The sequence below is a fragment of the Hylobates moloch genome, unplaced genomic scaffold (assembly GCF_009828535.3).
Source record: "Hylobates moloch isolate HMO894 unplaced genomic scaffold, HMol_V3 SCAFFOLD_13, whole genome shotgun sequence".
NCBI lineage: Eukaryota > Metazoa > Chordata > Mammalia > Primates > Hylobatidae > Hylobates > Hylobates moloch.
The window spans coordinates 692,657-714,981 of NW_026652288.1; the positions used below are offsets into that span (position 1 = coordinate 692,657).

General features: G+C 42.3%; 1 protein-coding gene across 7 annotated transcripts in view; it reads left to right on the top strand.

Moving 5' to 3' along the window:
• Positions 1-22,325, top strand: part of SNTG2 (syntrophin gamma 2) — a 383,441-nt gene that overhangs the window by 60,507 nt on the left and 300,609 nt on the right. Inside the window, exon 1 of one of the 7 annotated variants that reach the window (XM_058426470.1) lies at positions 18,274-18,360. The exons of the other annotated variants lie outside the window; for them this stretch is intronic. The gene's annotated coding sequence lies outside the window, so the exon portion shown is untranslated. Of the gene's footprint in view, positions 1-18,273; positions 18,361-22,325 lie in introns of those variants that run through there. 7 annotated transcript variants of the gene reach the window in all.

The window sequence follows — 22,325 nt, forward strand, 5'->3', positions numbered from 1 at the left end:
TCTAGTATTAATTATTCTGTAACTGTGTCATAAAAGTCTAAAAACTTCATTAGAAAATTGACTCTGCAAAGCAAAAGGTATGTAATAAGGGGAGTTCTCAAGTATATCTTTTTAAAATTATATACACACATGCAGACGCATGTATACACACATACACATGCAGGCATGCAGACACATGGAGCTACGTGTACACATGCAGACATGCAGACACATGCAATGGCATGTACAAACATGCAAACAAATGCACATGCATGCACCCATGTAGAGACACATACGTGCACGTGCACACCCAGAATATATGCATATCCACACAGGCAGGGACACACACACACACATACACACATGCACACACATGTATGTACATGTATTTATGTTTATGGTGTAGGTTAAAATCGTATAAAGCTGGCGTTGAATATACAGATGCACAGCATAGTGTTAAATTTTGCCTAAGAGCTCACATATACATACATTTTACAGAAGAGTTACTGTATCTTATTTACTTGGTTTCTGATCACAGATAAGCATTGCTAGACAGCTCTGTGACTGTGTCAGGTGAATGTTAAAGGGTTGTCATGAGGGCAGTATTAGATATGGAATGCATCAATAACTGTCAGGTTCCGAGCACACAGTGCGTGTTCTACAAATGCGGATGGTGTGAGGAGGTGACGTGTGGTGTCTGGTCAGCTCATACTTCCATATTTTTCTTTAGGCTCTTCCCCTTCAGAGAGTGCCCCACGCCATCTCCAGTTGGGTTTCGTCCATCCCTTTTCCTCCAGCCTCTTTCAGAATTTCGTGCATGTATCTGGCATCCATGCATAAGAAATGTAAAGATATTTGTTGGTCATGGAGTTAGTTAGCAAAATATATATGTCGTAGTATCGTAACGAGCCTCTGTTGACTCCCATCTTTTACTGGTAGGGATAAAATTTGAAAATGATTAATTCACAGTTCTTTTAAAAATCTCTTTAAGGCTGGCTGATTGCTGAAGTAGCTCTTACGTTCTGTTCAGTGCATCAAAGCAAGGGAAACACCGTCTTGCAGGAAGTAGTGAGGAGACAAGCAGCCCTGGGGAGCTGAAGGCACGTTGCTGGTGGTCAGAGGGTGTCTTCATTTACTGGCCACAATCGGCAAGAGCTGCTGCTTCTGAAAGATGCCCTCGAAATCTGGTGCCCACTCCTGAGACCATGGCGGGCCCTCCAGGAATCCCTGCTTTAGTGTTCACTTAGTTGTGGCAAAAGATGGGGCCTTGGTGCCCACAGCCGACTGGGTAGGCAGAGGCTGTGCAGTCAGGGAGGGGAGAGTGCATGGTGGGCAGGGTTGGGGCAGCTGTCAGACCTGCAGAAACATCAGTGAGGAAGTTTGGAAAAGGAGGAAGGAGCAGGAATGAGAGCTGTTTAGACCCAGGGCGTGAACTTCTCACCTGGATCAGGGTGTGCTCTGCAGGGAAATATTCACGGCATGAACGATATGCAAAGCCAATGCATGCTCAAGTGGCTGGCAAAAAAAATAATAATAATAAAATAAAAAGATTGCATGATTTTTTGTAAAATGTTGGCAAAGGCCTGAGCACAACATGCTTTCATGTAATGGGCCATCATGTTACAGCCCCCATTGGCTCTCAGCAGGGTTGGCTCCCAGCGGGTGTTTTCTGAGTGCTGCTGGGCCTGGGATGCTGGTAGTTTCCAGGGTGTGAAGAGATGCCCATTGTCCTCCTCCTGTCCTGACAGGTTTCCCACTTGAGAATACAGCACGCATGCAGAGCTCTGTCTACAGTGCTGACAGCGCTGCATGTTTTACTAGAAGGACCTGGCATCAGCTCTTCGAGCAGGTGCTGTTAGGGGGGCAGCTGTGGAGGGTGTGAGTTGTGGACAGGCATTCTGAGCTGGGCTGCAGAGCACTGATGGCGGGACGTCATGGTGTGTATTGTGCATCAAACAGCCCCCTTTGGCTCAACTTCATGTGATGGGCGATGAGGTTGAAATGAGATAGGCCAGATATCATGTCTGTGAGTCTTGGAGGGTCTTGGAGAATGAGCTAAGAAGTTTTCATTTTAATCCACCAATGAGTGTGTTTGGAGCAAGAGAGGGACTTAGTGATTCTAAACTGGTGTTTCCTGATTCACGTGGCAATGTTGTGCAGGGTTAAGTGGGAAGGGGACAAACGGGAGCTGTTTAGAAGATGGCTTTGTGAATCTGAGTGAGTGTTGTGGGAAGAGGCCACGGGTGTGCTGGGAATGTGGATGGAGTGACCAGGTGTGGTATCCAAGGGAAGAAATGGCAAGGAGGGTGGGGTCAAACTGGTTCCAAGCTTTGGAGATTGCACACTCTTCTGGAAAGAAAGGAAATGGAAATTCATTGAAAAACTGTAATGTCACAGCAGGCTCTTGAAACTCTACAGACATTCTCTAAGTTCATGATAGTTCCACTGGTAATTACGCTGCAGGATTAGGCGGTTTTAGCTGAGGGATAACTACAGTGCTAGGAGGCTCATGCGAGGCGGGCGACCTGGTATTAACATCAACACAGAAGCCGGGCGTGGTGGCTCAGGTCTGTCATCCCAGCACTTTGGGAGGCTGAGGCAGGCGGATCACCTGAGGTCCGGAGACTAGTGTGGCCAACATGGTGAAACCCCGTCTCTACAAAAAAAAAAAAAAAAAAAATAGCCGGGCGTGGTGGCGGGCGCCTGTAATCCTAGCTACTTGGGAAGCTGAGGTAGGAGAATTGCTTGAACTCGGGAGGCAGAGGTTGCAGTGAGCTGAGATCATGCCATTGCACTCCAGCTTGGTGGACAGAGCGAGACTCCATCTCAAAGAAAAACAACAACAACAACAACACAAACACCATGGGCCACTGACAGTTATTCCCAATAGCCATTCAGGCATGAATCTCTTCTAATATTAACAATGGTGCATTTCAAATACACAAGCTGATGATGAATAAAATCCCATTTTATACAGATACGTGCATGCTCTTCCAGCCTTCATAGACGTGGGGTGGATGGTGGAGGACTCCAGGGTGATGCCCAGCGGGTGAATGGCAGGGCCACTTCCTAAGGGCCCAGGCCTCTGGGCTTGGGCCCAGCTCTCCTGGCTCCAGCACGAATGCCTTTCCTCCCACTCCTGGCCCCTGGACTGGCCAGATGGTGAGCGAGGGAACCACTTACAACCATCAGCAGGCAGGCCACGGTGGAGCCTCAGAGGGACATCTGCAGAAGGACTTATTTTTACCAAAGAGCTGTTCTGAAAACCCACTCAGCATCTGCACTGTCTAAATGGGATCTGACTGTGCTGGGTCTGTGTGCTCATTCCTGCACTTCTCCAAATTTGTAGGAACTTTTTTTAAAACACAGAAAAGTTGGAAGAATAGTCTAATAATATACTCCTCATCCATATTCAATTACTAATATTTTAATATATTTATCTTTGTTTTGTCTTTGCTGATTATTAAAAATCATTTGCAAAATTCATGAATTTTAACCTCAAATATGTCAAACTGTCTGCCACATCAGGCAGTCCCATTATTCATGAGCTGAGTTTTTCACTTTAGAGAGTAACTCACAGACTTCTCTGTTTTTAACCATATGTACATATATATTTTTTGCTAATAGTAACTGTTGGACAGCATGAAAATATCCTACCAACAATTTTTGCTTAATAGCTTTAGCATTTAATGATGATCCTTCTGAGTCAATTATTTCATTGAACCTGGAAAAATGGTGATTTTTCTATTACATTTTTAATGACCTTTCTCCTAAGAAGAATAGCTTTTCCTCATCAACTATAGAGACACTGAGGTTCCTCTTAAAATGAAAGGTGGATGATTAATTCTCTCTTGAATCACCAGTTTTCACAGTAAGGAATCGTGTTTTGATCTCTTCCAGTGGGGGCAATCTTGCATGTTTGTCTCTTCCTCTCATTTGCTTTCTCTGTAATTTTTTGACTATTATTACATATACACGGTGCACTACAGTCAGTTACAGTAGCTACTATCTTTGACAGTTAAATAGACCCAAATGTGATTAGTAGGAGGTTCAAGCTGGTTTCTGTATCTTGTTGACCTGCACCCATAAAAGTCTGTTGATCAGTAGCTCCTTTTGTTTGATAATAAAAAATATCTCAGGCACGCTATCATAATACTTTGCTGAATCCAGAAATGACATGCCCCATTTTCCAAGGAGATGGATTGCCTTTTAAAATCCATCATTTTAACAGGGTATTTAGAAACCAAAAGCTTGCAGGGACATTTTCTGGACACATCAAGCAAATATATTTTAAAATTTTGTTTAAATTTATTTTTTAATATTTTACTCAAATTTGATATAACTTATTTTTTGCCTTGACTTCTAGGAATTGTCTTTTTTTTTTTTCTTTTGCTTTAGGGCCAGAGTCTTTCTGTGTCATCCAGACTGAAGTGCAGCACTATGATCATAACTCACTGCAGCCTCTACCTCCTGGCACCTCCTGGCTCAAGCAGTCCTCCCACCCCAGCCTCCTGAGTAGCTGGGACTATAGGAATGCACCACCCTGCCCGGATTTATTATTATTATTATTTTTTGTAAAGATGGGGGTCTCACTCTGTTGCTCAGGCTGGTCTGAAACTCCTGGCCTCAAGTCATCCTCCTGCCTTGACCTCCCAAAGTGTTGCAATTAAAAGTGTGAGCCACCAAATCTGGCTTGAATTTTGTTTTATGTGCTTTTTTTTTTTTTAGTGAAAACACAAGCTCCTAATAATCCTATCATGCTAAATTATTCTATGTGTACATGATACATTTTCAAAATTTTAATACACTAGTTACACGTGAACTAGTACAGCCACTGTGGAGAAGAGTATGGAGGTTTCTCATAAAGTTATGAATAGAGCACAGAGGTGAACTGAAAACTATGAATTGACCCAGCATTCCCATTACTGGGCATTTATCCGAAGGAAAGGAAATCCTGCTCTCCTGTGAATCCCTAGGTTCTTGCACGTCCCTGATTTCCTGTGAGTCCCTGCGTTCCCATGAATCCCTTTGTTCCCATAAATTCCTTTGTTTTTGTGAGGCCCCGCGTTCCCGTGAATCCTTATGCTCACGTGAACCACCTGTGTTCCCGTGAGCCTCTGCGTTCCTGTGAATCCCTGCATTCCCGTGAGGCCGTGCGTTCTCGGGAGCCCCTGCATTGCCGTGAATCTGAGTTCCCATGATTGCCTGAGTTCCCGTGAGTCCCTGAGTTCCCGTGAGTCCCTGAGTGAGTTCCCGAGTCCCTGAGTTCCCGTGAGTCCTTGCGTTCCCGTCAGTCCTTGCGTTCCCGTCAGTCCCTGAGTTCCCCTGAATCCCTGAGTTCCTATGATTGCCTGAGTTTCTGATTCCCTGTGTTCCTCTGAATCCCTGTATCCTCGAGTATTCCTGTATCCTTGTGAAGCCCCCGAGTTTTTGGGCATACTTGCCTAGTACATGGCAAGCGCTCAGGTACATTTTTTATTAATAAGGGATTGCACTGGGATTGGTGATAATCAAAATGGGTCAGTGCTAAATAGTGAATTTTTCCTCTGTCATTTCTTCTTTCCCCCTTCCATGAGAATCTCCCTTGTGTAGCTGAGAAGCTGCAGTTAACATCGTAGCATCTTGATAGCGAATATAAATCCACAGACCTTGAGAAACAAGGCCTAGGGATTGTCATCTGGAGAGTTAAGATTTACTTTAAGAAGACAAGAGAAGATAAAGGAGATAAATGGCTTCAGCCAGTTGGCCAGGGTAGGAGGATGTGAGACTGGCAGCAAATGAGTCTCCCAGGCACACACAAGCCTCTGAGCTGCTACAAGTGGGAGAAAACAGGAAAGAGGATTTTTTAAATGTGGTTCAAAAATAAATCCTTTTTGACTTTACATTTAACCCACTATCAGTAGATATTCACATAGGGTTTTTTTTATTTTATTTTCTGGCCCGTGTCTTGAGGAGAGAATTAGTCTGGGCCCATGTTATTTATCCTGTTTGAAATGAGGGATTTGACTAATCACCCCCAGCCTGGCCTGGATGGTCACTTTACTCTTGGGCCATCTCCTTTTCTTGGCAGCAGTAGAAGGATGTGGCTCCAAGACTGTGTTTTCTCCTGTACTGTGAGGTGAGTGGCCATCACATTGGGCTGAACTGATGCTGTGTTGGAGGCTGGATGGTGGTAAATCTGTTTTTATGCAAATTTTCTGCAGTCAGAATGTGCAAATAGTTGATGTTGTCTTTATTTTCCATCACAGAGATAAAAGGCCTGACTTATTTTGTTAACATGGAGGAACATAAGTTTTACACTTAAATGGGTAATAGGTTATTATTATTTTTATTTATGGTTTCATCGTCGAACATTTTTATATTGTGGACAGTGTCAATTCTTGCCTTTGTGGGCCCACTCAGACGTGCCTGGTCAGGCCTTGCAAGGACACTCACGTTGCCCAACTCTGGCTCCGTCACTGTGCCACTGTCAGCACATCTGCAACCTGTGTAGTCTGGGGACATTTAGGCAGCTTTAGGCTCATCTGCAGCAGGGACAAGTGGATCCAGAACCTCGGCAGTCTGCAAGGAGAGTTGTGTGTGTGCTGTTGATGTCCGCTTCCACCAGGTCAGGCTGCAGGCTGCTCTTGGACCTCCTTGTCCTTGACTGGGACTGAAGACAGCACACCTGAAAGCTTTCTGCAGATGAGCAACATTACATGGAGTATCCATTGACAATGTGGAAAAACTGGTGTGTGCTTTACACCAGTAATAACTCATCTAGAACAGGAGTTGGCAAACGTTTCTGTGCAGTGCGAGATGGTGCTATTTATTTGTGATTCTGTGGCAACAACAGTCCTGCCCTTGTGGAGGGGAAGTGGCTGCGGTAGACATGGGTATGGAGTGGGTGGTGACTGCCAGGGAAGCTTCATGGCAACACAGGAGCCTCCCAGTTTCAATCCGTGGGCCACAGATTGAAAATGAAGCAGAAAAAGATATTTATTTGAAAAATCATAATACTAAGAGTGAGGGACCAATATGAAGAAAACAAATTTTTTTTCTTTTTATTATTATACTTTAGGTTTTAGGGTACATGTGCACAATGTGCAGGTATGTTACATATGTATCCATGTGCCATGATGTTTTGCTGCACCCCTTAACTCGTCATTTAGCATTAGGTATATCTCCTAATGCTGTCCCTCCCATCTCTACCCACCCCACAACAGTCCCCGGAGTGTGATGTTCCCCTTCCTGTGTCCATGAATTCTCATTGTTCAGTTCCCACCTATGAGTGAGAACATGCGGTGTTTGGTTTTTTGTCCTTGCGATAGTTTACTGAGAATGATGGTTTCCAGCTTCATCCATGTCCCTACAAAGGACATGAACTCATCACTTTTTATGGCTGCATAGTATTCCATGTTGTATATGTGCCACATTTTCTTAATCCAGTCTATCGTTGTTGGACATTTGGGTTGGTTCCAACTCTTTGCTATTGTGAATAGTGCCACAATAAACATACATGTGCATGTGTCTTTATAGCAGCATGATTTATAGTCCTTTGGGTATATACCCAGTAATGGAATGGCTGGGTCAAATGGTATTTCTAGTTCTAGATCCCTGAGGAATCGCCACACTGACTTCCACAATGGTTGAACTAGTTTACAGTCCCACCAACAGTGTAAAAGTGTTCCTATTTCTCCACATCCTCTCCAGCACCTGTTGTTTCCTGACTTTTTACTGATGGCCATTCTAACTGGTGTGAGATGGTATCTCACTGTGGTTTTGATTTGCATTTCTCTGATGGCCAGTGATGATGAGCATTTTTTCACATGTTTTTTGGCTGCATAAATGTCTGCTTTTGAGAAGTGTCTGTTCATGTCCCTCGCCCACTTTTTGATGGGGTTGTTTGTTTTTTTCTTGTAAATTTGTTTGAGTTCATTGTAGATTCTGGATATTAGCCCTTTGTCAGATGAGTAGGTTGCAAAATTTTTCTCCCATTCTGTAGGTTGTCTGTTCACTCTGATGGTAGTTTCTTTTGCTGTGCAGAAGCTCTTTAGTTTAATTAGATCCCATTTGTCAATTTTGGCTTTTGTTGCCATTGCTTTTGGTGTTTTAGACATGAAGTCCTTGCCCACGCCTATGTCCTGAATGATATTGCCTAGGTTTTCTTGTAGGATTTTAATGGTTTTAGGTCTAACATGTAAGTCTTTAATCCATCTTGAATTAATTTTTGTATAAGGTGTAAGGAAGGGATCCAGTTTCAGCTTTCTACATATGGCTAGCCAGTTTTCCCAGCACCATTTATTAAATAGGGAATCCTTTCCCCATTTCTTGTTTTTGTCAGGTTTGTCAAAGATCAGATAGTTGTAGATATGTGGCATTATTTCCGAGGGCTCTGTTTTGTTCCATTGATCTATGTCTCTGTTGTGGTCCCAGTACCATGCTGTTTTGGTTACTGTAGCCTTGTAGTATAGTTTGAAGTCAGGTAGGGTGATGCCTCCAGCTTTGTTCTTTTGGCTTAGGATTGACTTGGCGATGCGGGCTCTTTTTTGGTTCCATATGAACTTTAAAGTAGTTTTTTCCAATTCTGTGAAGAAAGTCATTGGTAGCTTGATGGGGATGGCATTGAATCTATAAATTACCTTGGGCAGTATGGCCATTTTCACGATATTGATTCTTCCAACCCATGAGCATGGAATGTTCTTCCATTTATTTGTATCCTCTTTTATTTCATTGTGCAGTGGTTTGTAGTTCTCCTTGAAGAGGTCCTTCACATCCCTTGTAAGTTGGATTCCTAGGTATTTTATTCTCTTTGAAGCAATTGTGAATGGGAGTTCACTCATGATTTGGCTCTCTGTTTGTCTGTGATTGGTGTACAAGAATGCTTGTGATTTTTGCACATTGATTTTGTATCCTGAGACTTTGCTGAAGTTGCTAATCAGCTTAAGGAGATTTTGGGCTGAGACAGTGGGGTTTTCTAGATATACAATCATGTCATCTGCAAACAGGGACAATTTGGCTTCTTCTTTTCCTAATTGAATACCCTTTATTTCCTTCTCCTGCCTGATTGCCCTGGCCAGAACTTCCAGCACTATGTTGAATAGGAGTGGTGAGAGAGGGCATCCCTGTCTTGTGCCAGTTTTCAAAGGGAATGCTTCCAGTTTTTGCCCATTCAGTATGATATCGGCTGTGGGCTTGTCATAGATAGCTCTTATTATTTTAAGATACGTCCCATCAATACCTAATTTATTGAGAGTTTTTAGCATGAAGCGTTGTTGAATTTTGTCAAAGGCCTTTTCTGCATCTATTGAGATAATCATGTGGTTTTTGTCTTTGGTTCTGTTTATATGCTGGATTACATTTATTGATTTGCATATGTTGAACCAGCCTTGCATCCCAGGGATGAAGCCCACTTGATCATGGTGTATAAGCTTTTTGATCTGCTGCTGGATTTGGTTTGCCAGTATTTTATTGAGGATTTTTGCATCAATGTTCATCAAGGATATTGGTCTGAAATTCTCCTTTTTGGTTATGTCTCTGCCAGGCTTTGGTATCAGGATGATGCTGGCCTCATAAAATGAGTTAGGGAGGATTCCCTCTTTTTCTGTCAATTGGAATAGTTTCAGAAGGAATGGTACCAGTTCCTCCTTGTACCTCTGGTAGAATTCGGCTGTGAATCCATCAGGTCCTGGACTCTTTTTGGTTGGTAAGCTATTGATTATTGCCACAATTTCAGAGCCTGTTATTGGTCTATTCAGAGATTCAACTTCTTCCTGGTTTAGTCTTGGGAGGTTGTATTTGTCAAGGAATTTATCCATTTCTTCTAGATTTTCTAGTTTATTTGCATAGAGGTGTTTGTAGTATTCTCTGATGGTAGATTGTATTTCTGTGGGATCGGTGGTGATATCCCCTTTTTCATTTTTTATTGCATCTATTTGATTCTTCTCTCTTTTCCTCTTTATTAGTCTTGCTAGCGGTCTATCAATTTTGTTGATCTTTTCAAAAAACCAGCTCCTGGATTCATACATTTTTGAAGGGTTTTTTGTGTCTCTATTTCCTTCAGTTCTGCTCTGATTTTAGTTATTTCTAGCCTTCTGCTAGCTTTTGAATGTGTTTGCTGTTGCTTTTCTAGTTCTTTTAATTGTGATGTTAGGGTGTCAATTTCAACTGAAGAAAGGGTATCAGTGGTGGAAGATGAAATGATTGAAATGAAGCGAGAAGGGAAGTTTAGAGAAAAAAGAATAAAAAGGAATGAACAAAGCCTCCAAGAAATTTGGGACTATGTGAAAAGACCAAACCTACGCCTGATTGGTGTACCTGAAAATGACGGGGAGAATGGAACCAAGTTGGAAAACACTCTGCAAGATATTATCCAGGAGAACTTCCCCAATCTAGCAAGGCAGGCCAACATTCAGATTCAGGAAATACAGAGAACGCCACAAAGATACTCCTCGAGAAGAGCAACTCCAAGACACATAATTGTCAGATCCACCAAAGTTGAAATGAAGGAAAAAATATTAAGGGCAGCCAGAGAGAAAGGTCGGGTTACCCACAAAGGGAAGCCCATCAGACTAACAGCTGATCTCTCGGCAGAAACTCTACAAGCTAGAAGAGAGTGGAGGCCGATATTCAACATTCTTAAAGAAAAGAATTTTCAACCAAGAATTTCATATCCAGCCAAACTAAGCTTCATAAGTGAAGGAGAAATAAAATACCTTACAGACAAGCAAATGCTGAGTGATTTTGTCACCACCAGGCCTGCCCTAAAAGAGCTCCTGAAGGAAGCACTAAACATGGAAAGGAACAACCGGTACCAGCCCCTGCAAAAACATGCCAAATTGTAAAGACCATCGAGGCTAGGAAGAAACTGCATCAACTAACGAGCAAAATAACCAACTAACATCATAATGACAGGATCAAATTCACACATAACAATATTAACTTTAAATGTAAATGGGCTAAATGCACCAATTAAAAGACACAGACTGGCAAACTGGATAAGGAGTCAAGACCCATCAGTGTGCTGTATTCAGGAACCCCATCTCACATGCAGAGACACACATAGACTCAAAATAAAGGGATGGTGAAAGATCTATCGAGCAAATGGAAAACAAAATAAGGCAGGGGTTGCAATCCTAGTCTCTGATAAAATAGACTTTAAACCAACAAAGATCAAAAGAGACAAAGAAGGCCATTACATAATGGTAAAGGGATCAATTCAACAAGAAGAGCTAACTATCCTAAATATATATGCACCCAACACAGGAGCACCCAGATTCATAAAGCAAGTCCTGAGTGACCTACATAGGGACTTAAACTCCCACACAATAATAATGGGAGATTTTAACACCCCACTGTCAGCATTAGACAGATCAACGAGACAGAAAGTTAACAAGGATATCCAGGAATTGAACTCAGCTCTACATAAAGTGGACCTAATAGACATCTACAGAACTCTCCACCTCAAATCAACAGAATATACATTTTTTTCAGCACCACAGCACACCTATTCCAAAATTGAACACATAGTTGGAAGTAAAGCTCTCCTCAGCAAATGTAAAAGAACAGAAATTATAACAAACTGTCTCTCAGACCACAGTGCAATCAAACTAGCACTCAGGATTAAGAAACTCACTCAAAACCACTCAACTACATGGAAACTGAACAACCTGCTCCTGAATGACTATTGGGTACATAATGAAATGAAGGCAGAAATAAAGATGTTCTTTGAAACCAACGAGAACAAAGACACAACATACCAGAATCTCTGGGACACATTCAAAGCAGTGTGTAGAGGGAAGAAAACAAATATTTAAATAAATATAAAACTTGACTAAGCCATACATGATGTGATGTGATAGAAGGTTATTAAGTATTTTTTCTATAAGTGAAGTTATACTTTAAATATATTCTAATAAAAACATGAAGGCATGTTTTTTTAGACAGGGTCTCCATCTGTTGCCCACGCTGGAGTGCAGTGGCATGATTATGGCTCAATGTAGCCTTGACCACCTGGGCTCAAGCAGTCCTCCTGCTTCAGTTTCCTGAGTAGCTGGGACCACAGGCTCACGCCACCACACTTGGACAATTATTTTTTAAAATTGTTTGTAGAGATGTGGTCTCACTATGTTGCTCAGGCTGTTCTTCAACTCCTGGGCTCAAGCGATTCTCCCACCTCACCCTCCAAAATGCTGGGATTACAGGCATGAGCCACCATGCCCACCCAAGACTATTTTTAATGAAAATATTGATTCTGAAATTTATCTGCAATAATGAAAAGATGAGAATTAATACCCAAGGCATCTTTGAAAAATAAAGTAATAAAGCAGTGACTTACATTAGCAGATGTCAAAACATTGTCAAGCAAGGTGGCACTGAGGTGACATAGGTAATACAGGTCCACATTGTGTACTCTACCAAGAAATAAAAAGAAAGCAGCAACTAATACTGACAATATGATTACTTGTTAGTGCAATCTATGGGATACTGAAATAAATGGCAGTATATAATGTTAGTTATTTTGAAATATTGTCAAGATCTGCTACATACACTCTGCATGGATTAGATAACTTATCTAAAAGATCAAAATATGAAACACCCCCACTCACACTGCCAAAATCAAACTGTATTCCCACCAGAACACTGAAGGGATGTTGTAGAGCTTAACGGAAAGAGTAGATCCAAGTTCTCGCCTCAGTGTTTTCCCCTCGGGATGATGAGTAATGCGGGGTCTGAGTAGTGCTTGAGCAGGAAGAAGCATGCCATCCCAGCTGGGAGCAACTTCAAGAGACTCATGGAATAGAACATGGGCCCGGTTGGTAAACACAGCCCAGGACGGGGTGAGGGTGGCAGGGGATATGGGTGCATGGAATCCAGGCAGGGCAGCCACACAGGGACTTCTGCATGCAGGAGATGGCTGTGGACCTGTGCGGCACTTCTAGAATTTCCATGATGAGAAGAGCATGGGAGATTCGCTTGCCATGGCTGCTGTTTTTTACTGCAGAGCACAAACTTAGTGTTTTATAGTTCTGGAGGTAGGAAGTCTAAAATGGATTGCACTAGGCTAAAATCAAGGTATCGGCAGGACTGCGTTCTTTCTGGAAATTCTGGAGGGCAGTCTGCGTCCTCTGGATTCTAGAGACTGCCTGCGCGCCTTGGTTCCTGGCTACATCCTCCATCTTCACACCATCTTCACAGCCAGCGGTGCAGCGTCTCCAAACCTCACTGTGACCCTGGCCCTCCTGTCCGCTCTCTGCCTGTGGAGGCCCCTGTGATGACACTGGGCCCTCTGGGTCATCCGGGATGACCCCTATCTCACAAGCCTGAGTCGCATCTGCACCGTCCCCCTGCTATGTGACATTCACAGGCTCTAAAGATGTGGATATTTTTGTGGGGGCCTTTGCCTAACATAGAGAGCGTCATTCATTCATGAGACCCTGAGACTGGTCAACCGCACTTGAGAGATTTGAAAATTTGGGCTCTGCAGGAATAATTGACTTGCTGAACTAGTTGTTAAGCCCAGGAGTTTTAAGTCAGCATTACAAACTAATTTGGCATTTTGTTTTGTTTTGTTACATGTTTATAGAAGTTAAAATGCATTCTTTAAAACCAGTCCAAATATAATGAGTAATTTTAATATGAATTGTTAATCAGTTTCTGGAAAAGCAAGCAGCTTTGTTCGTTACTGGATAGTTAATTTTGAAAAGTTTTGTTGTTGTTGTTTTTCCCAGTGCCCCAACACCAGATGCAGACACATGGCTTTTAATTGAACCCCACTCTAGCATTGTTTTATGGTAATTCAGGATTATTAATCAGACTCTCAATTGGCGTTCCTCTCCAGCACTCAGCGTGAACACTGAAGAACACGCAGGGGAGAGGACTTGTTCTCCTCCTTCCAAATTTTATGCAGTTTTGGCATTAATTCAAAGTCTGCTATTCAGTGCGTAAAGAACTCATTAGAGTTACCAGTGCAGGGACTTAGCCCTCTGACAATAGTTTTAGGAAATTACAAGATGTCATTTGCCAACATCCAAAAACACAAATAAATAAAACTGCCAGGAAAAAAAGTGAGGGAGATATCATTGTATGGGCTAGAGTTTTGAGATTAAATATTCATGGATGGCTGTTTGTGTTTTCCTAGGCATGAAATTGTTGACAACCCTGCACTCACCCGGGATGTCTCATTCTCCCGAGTAGCCTTGTGCGTGGAATGTAGCTCAGGAAACAACCCTCGGAATAACCTACTTGCTCTGCCTTTTAAAAATACCCCGATTCCACCTCTGTCTTCCGTGGCAAATGGTCTGAGTGCCATCCTCTGTCAATGGGTGAATGGTCTGAGTGCCGTCCTCTGTCAATGGGTGAATGCAGGAGCCCCCTCCTGCCCTTGGCCTGCCCTTCCTCTTCCTGCTCGTTGCCTCCTCCTTTTGCCTGTGGCCTCCCCCTGCCCTTGGCCTCCTTCTCTCCTGACTTAGTGTCTGCACAGCAGCCTTGCTGATTTACTGTCTACACTCCTTGGCTTAGTATCTGCACAGCAGACAGAGTGGTTCTTCTACAGTAACTTGGCTCAGCCTCCATCGTGCTACCCTTGCTCTCTTGTGTGATGCTGGGAGCCCCTCCATCCTGGCCACTCTTGCTGCTGCACTTAGTTCTCTGTGTCCCGTGACTCTTTTCCATGTGCTTCTTGCACACCCTGAAAACAGCTCTCCCCTCCATCTGCTCACTGCCTGCACCCTGGAGAGAACAGGGATCTTGTCTGCTTGTTTCCTGGAGATGCTCCCGGGCCCGCAGTGCTTCCTGGTCCCAGCAAGTTACTCATGCATCTCTGTTGAGTAGAGAGATAAGCAGGTGAATTATTGAAGGTACGTCTGACCCACAGACCCTAAGCTCTGGCTGCACATAATACGCTTCCTGAACCTTTAAAAATACTTGGGTGTTCACTGACTGCAGGTATCCTGATAGGGTAGAGCCTGAATGGACATCTATAGTGTTTAAAATCCCCACAGCTGGTTCTGAATGCTGCCTGAGAAGCTTCCTTCCTCAGGTCGGGCTCATTTCCCTCTAGACGTGAGGCCTGGTGTCAGTCACATAAAATGTCCAAACCTTCTCAGCTTCCTCTTCTTTGAAAGGTCCAGAAACCCTCTGCTGTCCCTTCATGTGGATCTATCTTTCCTTGTGCTTTACTCAAAAAGACTCTGGGTCTTACAACACTAAGTAGTTAGAACTCCAACACGTTCCTGGTCCTCTCTGCCTCTGCATCTGTTTTCCAGGCAACCTCCTTTTGTTTTGTTTTGTTTTTAAATACTAATCACATTTGTGTGAAAGCCAGGGATTCTTCTCACCCTGCGCTTCTAAGCAGGATGGGTACTGTTCCGTTTGTGTGCATTTTTGTGCTATCTTACACGCTTTTACGATGAATTTGTATCTACTTTTTTTTTTTTTTTTTTTGAGACGGAGTTTTTCTCTTTCGCCCGGGTGGGGGGGAATGGGCGCAATCTCGGCTCACTGCAAGCTCCGCCTCCCGGGCTCATGCCATTCTCCTGCCTCAGCCTCTCCGAGTAGCTGGGACTACAGGTACCCGCCACCACGCCTGGCTAATTTTTTTGTATTTATAGTAGAGATGGGGTTTCACCATGGTCTCGATCTCCTGACCTGGTGATCCGCCCGCCTCGGCCTCCCAAAGTGCTGGGATTACAAGCGTGAGCCACCGTGCCCGGCCTGTATCTACTTTTTAATAGGACCAGGCCAGTTCTAGAGTCTAGAGTTTTTAGTAATGTGGTGTCCCACGTTCGTCTCCAAGAGCAAAAGCCCTGCCACTGGCTCTTGGGAAATGTGGAGGGAAGCACCTTCTGTCCAGGCTGGAGTGTGGCTTCAGGCAGGATCGGGAGGGGCTCCGGCGGCCTGGACAGCAGGCTCCCACGTTTCCGGGCCTTCCAGCCACCCCAGCCTACTTACCTTTATCTCCCCATATCATATATCAAAAACCCCAGTTTATTTCTATAAATAATTCATATTTACTTTTGTGTTTCAAGTTAGAATTGGTATGTTACCAAAAGTCTCAGCCAACTACAGGAGGCTAGTTTGATTTACAATTTTTAAATGACTAAGAGGAGCTGGTAATTAACACAAAAAAGACTGATTTTCTTTGCAGGTGAGGGAGGTCAGGAAAATATATTGCAGTGGTACAAGAAATATACTTGACACATGATTAAACAAGCTATAACATGTCTAAATAAATTCACAGTGTCAGGTTTTGGTTTATTGCATTATTGAATAATAGTATCTAAGAATAATAAGACCCCCTTGGTTATGCTGCTTGGTTATGCTTGAATAATTCCTTTTTTAAGGAAATTAAGAAATGGAATTTGGTCATTGTAGATGTTTCCACTAATCAGCAGTGTCGTCCTGATCAGTTGACACACGAGTCCTCCATAGTCCTGGCGTTTCACCCTGAGACCATGCGTGAGAGCCTGACCTTACACGTTCTGGTCCCGTCTCATTCCTTCCAGACCTAAGCTGCTGTTGCCGCCAAGGTGCACTCATTCCGGTGCCCCCTCAGTGCCCCTGTGCCATCTCATCAGCCTCCTGAGTAACTGGGATTACAGGCACGTCCCACCATGCCCAGCTAATTTGTTTTACATTTCTATGTAGTAATGAAGTACTGATATACACTACGACACAGATGAAACTTGAAAATATTCGAAGAGAGAGAAACCAGATGGAAGAGACCTCATGTTGTGTGATCCCATTCACATGAAATATCCTGCATAGGTCAATCCACAGAGACTGAAAGTAGATTTGCATTTCCTAGCGATGGGAAATTGGGACTGACTGCTAATGGGCACAGGGTTTGTTTCTGGGGTAATGGAAATCTTCTAAAATTAGCAGTGATGGTTGCACAACTCTGTGAATACAGTAAAAATCTGAATTTTAAATTTAAAAATGGGCTGTATAGTATGTGAATTATATATAATTAAAGTAATTATTAAATAGAAGTAGCTACTGACAGCATTGCTTGTGACAGGTGGAAGGGTGACCTGAAATGAAGTGTCATCAACACCAAAGTGAAACAAGGGCAGGCAGGGTCCTAATAACGGAACAACGCTGCAGCAGGACCATGGGTGGGACACAGGAGCACGGTGGATTGATATGACCAAGAACTTCTTAAGCAAAACCACAAAAGCCAAATAAGTAGGCCAGATTACACTGTACAGCAGTGAATAAATGTAACCGAGAAATGACAGATTACAAAATGTTCCTAAAGTCTAAAAATGATAACGAAATTACACACACACGCACACACATACACATATATCAGGAATCTGTAGCAAATCTACAAGATAAATGAATAAACCCAAATTTTAGATAGCCCAAAAATATAAACAGATACAGGCAAGGGAACTCAGGTAACGGGTAATTGGGACGATTTCAATTTTTCCCTAACTTATTTGATACATTTAAATTTACATAATTATAAGATATCCTTTATGCCCAAGATGTCTGCAAAAGTAAAATAAGAATCATGCCAAGAATTGGCCAGTTTCCTCATGTTTCTGAAGAAGGACAACATGTAGTTTTCACCATTAAGTATATTATCTGTGGGTTGTTTGCAAATGCTCTTAAACAGTTTGAGGTAGTTACTTTGTATCTACCTCATTGGTAGATACACCAAGGGTGTATCCACCGTTGGTCACTGTGTTAGATCATTCTTGTGTCACTATAAAGAAATATCTGATAAAAGAGGTTTATTTGGCTCACAGTTCTACAAGTTGTGCGAGCATGGCACTGACATCTGCCTAGATTCTGGGGAAGGCTCAGGAATCTTCCAATCACGGCGAAATGCAAAGCCGGGGCAGTCATGTCACATGGTGGGAATGGGAGTGAGAGAGGGGAGAGATGTCACACACTTTTAAACAGTCAGATCTTGAGAGGACTCACTCACTATTGCAAGAACAGCACCAAGAGGATGGCACTAAACCACTTACGAGAAATATGCACCCACGATCCAATTGCCTCCGCCAGGTTCCATCTCCAACATTGGAGATTACACCTCAACATGAGATTTAGAGCAAACAGCATCCCAGTTGGTACTGTAGCCTCAGACAATTGTGATGCTAAACAGTGGCCACTGACTGCTTTTGACAGGTGCCCTGGGAGGGTGTTGTCCTGCAGAGGAAGCTCTGAGTCAGGTCAACAAAGACAAGTCCAGAGAGTAGAGCCTTCCAGGGAGCTGCTGGTCAGATCTAATTCTGACAGTTTTTTGGAGATGGGACTTTTGGAGAAACTCCACAAATGCCTGTCCCTTCTTCAAGGGCTGCTATGTTGCCTGTGGCACAGTTATTACAGCTATGAGACTGCTGGTGTTGAAGGCTGCTGCAGAGCTGTGGAGACTGCGATAGAAACAGGGTATGTTAAAATATCATAAAGCTTACTCTTCTTCCCAGCGTTCAGATACTTTGCTTAATAAAATCTCCTGTGATCACTGCTAGCCTTTAATCAACTTTTGGAGTCCTGAAAAAGTTGTGGCTAACAATTTTTGCCAGTCTGCTCTCTTGCTCTTGTGGAGGTCTGGATTGACTTTGGAGTAGAAGTTCCCTGTGGACCTGTGGAAAGGCTTCTCATACCCAAGACTGAGATTACTGTGTTGTAGGAGACACTCACAGGCATTTTCACAAAGTAACTCAAGATTGTTTGGCTTAGTTACTGGTCCAGCCTGTGCTCCCTGCAGTAACACATGACTGTTTCCAGTTTCTTCCTATCCCCCCCCAGAAACTGATTTTTTTAAATGAATGTGTTAAGTATAGTGATTTCATAAAACTTGAAATATTATTTTCTTCTTTCCTGTCTTTTATTTCTCTTTTTAAAAATATATTTTTAACTTTTATGTTTAGAGGTACACATGCAGGTTTGTATATAGGTAAACTCGTGTCACAGGGGTTTATTGTACAGATTTTTGTCACCCAGGTATTAAACCCAGTACCCGATAGCTTTTTTTTTCTGATCTTCTCCCTCGTCTTACCCTGCACCTTCAAGTGGGTCCAGTGTCTTTGTGTTCATGTGTTCTCATCATTTAGCTCCCACTTATAAGTGGCCTTCTGTTCTTGGGTTAGTTTGCTTGGAATAATGGCCTCCAGCTCCATCCATATTCCTACAAAAAAAAATTGATCTCATTCTTTTTAATGGCTGCATAGTATTCCATGGTGTATATGTACAACATTTTCTTTATCCAATCTACCATTGATGAGTATTTGGTTGATTCCATATCTTTGCTATTGTGAATAGTGCTGCATTGAACATATGCATGCATGCATCTTTATAATAGAACGATTTATATTTCTTTGGGTATATACCCAGTAATGCAATGGCTGGGTCAAATGGTAGTTCTGTTTTTCGATCTTTGAGGAATCACCACACTGCCTTCCACAATGGTTGAACTAATTTACACTTCCACAAACAGGGTATAAGTGTTCCCTTTTCTCTGCAACATCACCAGCATCTGTTATTTTGTAAGTTTTTAATAGTAGCCATTCTGACTGGTGTGAGATCGTATCTCATTGTGATTTTGATTTGCATTTCTCTAATGATCAGCAATCTTGAGCATTTTTTCATTAGATACCTACAAAGAGAGTTAGATTCCCACACAATAATAATGGGAGACTTCAACACTCCACTGATAGTATTAGATCACTGAGGCAGAAAATTAACAAAGACATTAAGGACCTGAATTTAGTACTGGACCAAATGGATCTGATGGACCTCTAAACAACTTTCCACCCAACCACAATAGAATATTCTTCTCATCACCACATGGTGCATACTCTAAAACTGACCACACAATAGGACATAAAACAATCCTCAAAAAATGCTAAACAACTGAAATCACACCAATCACTCTCTCAACCACAGTGCAATAAAAATGGAAGCCAAGACTTAAAACATCGCTCAAAGCCATGCAATTACATGGAAATTAAACAACTACTCCTGAATGACTTTTGGGTAAATAATGAAATTAAGGCAGAAAACAAGAAGTTCTTTGAAACTAATGAGAACAAAGATACAACAATCCTTTATCTTCATTCAGTGCATTGCTTCCTTCGTTATTGTTCCTCCAAGTCAAGGAGCATTCAGTATTGTATTTGCTGAGTGTCTGAGGCTATTCTCTCATCAAGGACTGGAATTCTGTTGCCCCATGACAGGCAGGCAGAGTCTGACTGGCAATGATTGTCTGTAACTGATCCTGGCGGTGCTCTATGGTGCTGTAGAATGAGTATCATAAAATGTATTGAGGGTTACTTTCAAGATTCTTAATCTTGTCATCTGAATCTTTTGTACCTCTACTTATTTCCCTCCATTTGTTTTATCAAGAGATGGACCAAAAAGGACTGGAACCAACTCTCCAACTGCAGTTCTAAAGATGCTCATTGTGTACTTCAGCGGCCGGTGTTTTCTTTGGAATGCTTGCTGGGTTTGCGTATGGTGTTGATTGTTGATTGCTATATCATCTTGATTTATTGTTCATTTCACCAGTGTTTAGTTGTTCTCATGGGTTTTGTTTTTGTTGCTGGAAAACCTATTTAAACAGTTTTAAATGGACACGATTCTCCTTTTGGGGTTCATATTTGCCCACTTTATATATCTAAAGTCTTTTATTTTCAACTCTTGTATATTTGCATTTATCTTTAGTGTGTTTTTGTCTTTATTTTGTCTGCACATCTTATCTGAAGGGGATGGAGATGGAACATGAGTATTTGTCTACATGGGAAATCCATTTTTTTCCAAAATAAACAATTACATTGTCTACCAATAATGATATTTTCCTTTCTTTACAAATCATTAAACATCATAATTCTATTTCCTACCTTATTAATTTGACTGGGATTTTTCTGTAACCATGTTGAATGGTAGTGATGATAGTGGAAATATGTTTAAACCTTTTGCCATCTGTTAATAGGATCATAAGATTTTTGTCTCTTGATTTTCGTAGGTGATTTTTAACTTACGGTTTGTTAGCATCAGCTTCTGCTGACAGAACTCCTCATATATTTGGTGTTACTCTTTCATTGTACTTGTAAATTATATTTTCTTGGGGAGAAAGAGATATTCTACTTATATTAAAAGGAGAGATTCGTTCTTCATTTATTTCTTTTCTATATTTGTCACGTTTTTCTTTGTTTTTCAAACGTAGGAGGAATCACTTCTTATCTATACTCTGATATTCTTTACAAGGCATAGTATTTTTTTCTCAAATGTTTAGAAGAATTCATCTATAATCAGTCTTCGCCTTGAGTCTAAAAGTGACTCTGATAAATTTCTAAGATCTCATATTATTTCAAAACCTACTTAAGTTTTGATAATTTAATTTTTCAAAGAAAATTGACACTTTAATTAAAATGGTACATAGCCTAGTCACACTCCCCACTGTGGTTTTTAATTTGATTCTATGTTTCTATGGCAGGTTATTTTACCCATATTCCTTTCTGCCTGGGTTTACAAAAGTGACATTTTCTTAAGTGGTGTTACAACATTAAATTAGAAATGTAATAAAGTATTTTTAATAATGGTTTTATTTGTTATCATTGTTCTGTGATTTTTCCAGCTGATCCCCCAATTGTGCTAATTATGGTGTTAAAATATGCACCGATTTAAATCTCACTGTCTGCAATATTCTCCTTATCAAAGGTAAACAAGACCTTGCCTAGCGTTTGTCTTGAGCTTAGTTCTTTCAGAGACACCGTGTTTCTCTCTCTGCATCTTATTAGCCTGGTGAGAACAGGGCATTCATCCTATAGTGTCTGTCACCATGTGAGAGACTCAGGAGCCTGGGTTGTGCCCACATCATGTGCTGCCAGACCTGGAGGTGAGGGCAGTATGGGTCGACTCAGCTCCCAGGGGCACCTGTGCCTTGCAGGTGCCTGCCTGAAGTTTACTGGTCCCTGGAGCACAAGCAAAGTAGAAACCCGCCAAGTCAGAGCGGCTCGCAGCTGCATGCTGCCATTTCTGTGGCCAAGTGGGGACATTCCGCCAGCACTCAGGGCTCTCCATCTGCATTCTGCTTCTCTCTCTGGTGCAGAGCCCACAACAGGTCAAACCTGACCCAGAGCCAGCTGGACCGTGTCTGGGTCCTTTGGGACACCAAGGCAGTGGGGGCTAACACCCGAGGCTACTCCTCGCCCCATGCCTCCCTGCCTCTGAAGGAGGAATCCACATCCCCAGGCTGTGCTGCCATAGCTCTGGCCCACAGATCTGAGCCAGACATGGGTTTATATTCACAGAGTTGTGCAGCCTTTGGCACAATAGGTTTTAGACCATTTTCATCACCCCAGAAAGAAGCCATTTACAGCCATTTTGCATGCTCCTTGCCCAAGTCCCTG